The 4114-nt window shown below is 44.2% G+C and overlaps 1 long non-coding RNA gene across 1 annotated transcript; it reads left to right on the top strand.

The window, feature by feature from the left end:
* Positions 1-880: 880 nt before the first annotated feature.
* LOC139599961 (uncharacterized) lies at positions 881-3619 on the top strand. Its single transcript, XR_011682374.1, has 2 exons — positions 881-1136; positions 1167-3619. It is a non-coding gene; the product is annotated as an uncharacterized lncRNA (long non-coding RNA).
* The last annotated feature ends 495 nt before the right edge of the window (positions 3620-4114 follow it).

The raw sequence follows: 4114 nt of genomic DNA on the forward strand, positions 1-4114 counted from the left end.
GCGCTGGGCGACAGGGGAGTCTCAGCTCCACCTACTGCCGCACCAACTAGTTTCTGATTCAGTCCTTTTATCCTCTCCATCCTTCAGGAGTCCATGTTATCTCGGAGTTCTCTGCGCCTGTGCTGGTTGTTGCTAGGGGTTCATCCTTCTGTCTCCTGGTGGTCGGTGATAAAAGGCTGCGGAGTCTTCCTCAGCCGCGTCTTCTTCACCCTATGTCTTTATTTGGTGACTTCTCCGTGGAAAATTACCAAAATCTTATGATTAACGCAATATGTGCCCTATCAAGTTTCAGCAAGCAAATATCCTGCCTTGCAGACTGTTTATCTCCCCCTGCCCCTTCCCCAGCTTTTCCCTGGTCGTTATCTCTGTGAGTTATCTGCTTGTACCATTTGTCAGCGGGAAAGGTTTCCCTGCTGGGTGTTAATCTGCCCCTGCCCTTTCCCCAGCCTTTCCCTGGTCGTTATTTCTGTTAGTTATCTGTTTGTACCATTTTCTGGGTGGGACTATGTGTGGGCTCCTGCAACCCCTTCCCTGGTATCCTTGTAGCTCATATCTCATGAAGTAGTACAGAAATAGTCAGCAGAGAACTCTTGTAACACACTGGTCTCTTTTTCGTGATGAACAAAATGTAGTCCTTCATCTCAATCCCCCCTTTGTTTTGATACTCAATTTTGTTCATCAAAAAGCTCTAATTCCCTTTTGCTAAGCTCCAGAGATTCTTCTGGATCATCCATCTTCAAGGTTTCGTATTTTGCTCGTATGAGCATAAGGTGAGCAGCTTCTAATCTGCCTTTTACAATGCTAATCAATTTATTAAAAATACAAGGGCCAAACGTGAGTCCCAATAGTAAGAGAAGTAGTGGACCCGCTATTGTTGATAATAAAGTTGTAAGCCAAGGAGAATAGTTAAACCAAGATTCATACCAGCTTTGGTGTTCTTCCCTTTCTCTTTGTCTTCTTTCTAGCCCCTCCCGTAGTTTTGCCATTGAGTCCCGTATAATTCCGCTCTTGTTTACATATGTGCAGCATTCTTCTCTTAAAGCAGCACATAGTCCTCCTTGTTGCAGGAATAATAGATTTAACCCCCTTCGATTTTGTAAGGCTACCTCTGCTAGGGAATCTAATGATTCTGTGAGGTCTTTGATGGAGGTTTCGATCCTCCTGAGGTCTTCATCTACAGAGGCTCTTAGTTCTTGGAATCCTCGGTGTTGCTGTATGAGTGAGGCTATTCCTGTTCCTGTCCCGGCTGCACCTATTCCTAGTAACATTGCTACAGTGAAGGTTGTGAATATTTCCCGTTTCACTATGTGGGGTCCTATATTTTGATATTGTTCATAAACGTACTCTACGGGGTGGTAAAGGACTCTGGGTACTATCAATACTTGAATACAAAAGTCACTGGATTCATTAAATCGGTCTATATTTATACATGGGGTGACTCCGAGAGTGTTACAGACCCATTTAGTATTTGCTGCTGGCAGTATCCAGCTGGCAGGTTTCTTAGGGTCACTCAGATTCCCCATAACCTGACATAGATGTCGTTTTTCCACTGGTACTCGTCCTATACATCTTCCTCTCCCCGTTACCCTTGCCAAGGTTATCCCTCTTGATTCTTCTCCTCCTTTTTCCATAGGCACCTAGCTGGGTTGGTCCCATTTACTCGTCTGCTTTTTGCTGTTACCCCTATGGCTTCATAGAACGGGGGGTTTACGGTGTAACACAGCCAACATTCCTTAGTTAGATTTGGATGGGTCTCATTCAGGACTAGGAAAGTGGCCTGTAATATTTTCCACAAGTCCCCTTCTCCCGGGTTTTCAGGTCCTCAGGTCAAATTAGTAAAGTTTTGCTTATACATTTCTGGAAGACTAGTGGTTGGGGCTGTTTCTGATTCATTTCCATTATTTTCTCCTAGCGTTTGTTCTCCAGCTATCGCCTGGTTTGGTCCAATTGGTTCAGGGTCGTGTGGCACGGTTGTCTTTTGGATTATAAAGTGCCCCCCTCTGTCTGTCCCTGGTTCCCATAATCGGGCTCCCCACATTTTCCCTAATAACCAGACTTGGTCATGTGGTTTTGTCACATTAATGTAAATCATATTGCATGTTCCATCTAACCCTCCTTCTTTCTGGGTATATGTGGAAGTGGGCTGTGTACACCCGTATGGACCCCATCCAGTTCTGATAAACCCGTCCTCGTTCCCCCCAAAGGAGCTTACTGATACACAGTCCCAATAAGCACAGTAAAAGTGTCCTGGATAGTTACAATACCCTTTTCCCGGGTTTGAGCTTGGACAAAAATAATATCCAAACTGATTTAAACATGGATTTACAGGTATTAAATCACACAAAGTACATAAAAAGCTGGGTGCGCCAGATGTGATTTTGGTCTGGATAACATACTGGTCTTCCCATCTAATCAGTGACCATTTGAAGGGTTGATGTGAATACCCTTCTGCCCCTGAACTTGTTACAATGCACCAGAAAAGAATTAAGGCTTGTAATTTGGGGCTGTCATTGTCGGAGCTCAGGTTAAATTTTACCTTTGGTTTCCCCAGTGGTGGGTTACCAATCCTGGGGCAGGACAGCCAACATTTCCTGGACATCCCATATGGGGGTCGAGGCTTCCGACGGACTCCACTGGTTATTACCTCTCTGCCTCGCCCGACGACTCGGTTGCTGCGAGCCTCGGGGTTTATCATCTTCTTGGCAGCAGAGGTATTCTTCAGGAGCCGGATAAACCTCCCGTTTCCACTTTTTAGCACTGGCGGCCCAGTTATCAGCTTTTATTAATGAGAGGTCACGCCGCAAATTGGGGGCTTTCTTCCGACACACCACTTCCAGGATGTCCAGGAGAAAGGGGATCGGTTCGTTAGGGTGGTAGCAGAACCGATCAGGATTTACCCCTTTGGAAAAGGTTTCCCACCACTCGTCAGATCTAAGCTTTACCTCCTCCCGTAGCAACTCTGCTACTAAGAATGACAGAAGTTAGTCTCCTCTCTTTCTCATAGCACGGCATGCAAATTCCCCTAGGTGTTCTACCACTCCGACAATGAGACCACCAAGGTTCGTGACACAATTTATAGGAAAAGCATACAAGGGGGTGACAGTCACAATCTAACCAGTTACACTTTAACCTTATATCTTTGTTTTGTGTTTTTTCCCCCTTCCATGGGTGCCCTTTATGTTCTAATCTCGGGGACTTAAAGTAGGGCTTTCTTAACTCGTCCTCTAAGAGTTTGCAATATCCAAGAGCCTCCTGATTCCCTATTAGCTGGGTTTGGAGATAATGGTTATCTCCAACCCAGATTACTATCCAAATCATTTATCAGTTCGTTTCAGCTTTAATTTGGTTTCTCCCGGGAGACTGCAAACCTCCCAGCTGTGAGGGGGTTTTACCGGTCCTTTTATGCGACTAGCATGAGTCCATCCTTTTTCAGCGGTTCGTATGGCTGCTTCTGTGCTGAGGAGTACTTGGAACGGTCCTTCCCACCTTGGAGTCAAGGGGTTTTCTTTACAGTTTTGTGTTTGTTTTTTTTTTTTTTGTTTTGTTTTGTTTTTTTGTTTTTTTTTTTTTTTTTGTTTTTTGTTTTTTGTTTTTTTGTTTTTGTTTTTTTTTTTCACAAGCACCCAATCTCCTGGCTGTACCTGGTGTAAGATAAAATCTAAAGGAGGCCGTTGTGCTAACATACCTTTTTCCCATAATGCCTTTCTGTACTTTGTCAATTCCACCAAATATTTTTGTGTACATGTGTCATTAATGACAGGATGTTCGTTAGGATTTTCTAGGTTATACGGCATCCCATACATCATTTCAAAGGGTGATACCCCTAAATCAGCTCTAGGTCTTGTTCTTATATTTAGCAACGCTAGAGGAATACATTTAACCCAGGTCAAATTGGTTTCTGCTACCAGTTTGGTCAATTGCTTTTTTATTTCTCCATTCATTCGTTCAACTCGTCCAGAGCTCTGGGGATGCCAGGGGGCATGTTGTTCCCACCGTATGCCCAGAGCTGTTGCTAAGTTTTGGGTAATTTGGGAAATAAAATGCGGCCCTCTATCTGAGTCAATGACTTCTGGGACCCCATATCTCGGGATTATCTCTTCCATCAATATTTTCG

Source organism: Agelaius tricolor, unplaced genomic scaffold, assembly GCF_023055355.1.
Source record: "Agelaius tricolor isolate 1412-34295 unplaced genomic scaffold, bAgeTri1.0.p SCAF_25, whole genome shotgun sequence".
Classification (NCBI taxonomy): Eukaryota; Metazoa; Chordata; class Aves; order Passeriformes; family Icteridae; genus Agelaius; species Agelaius tricolor.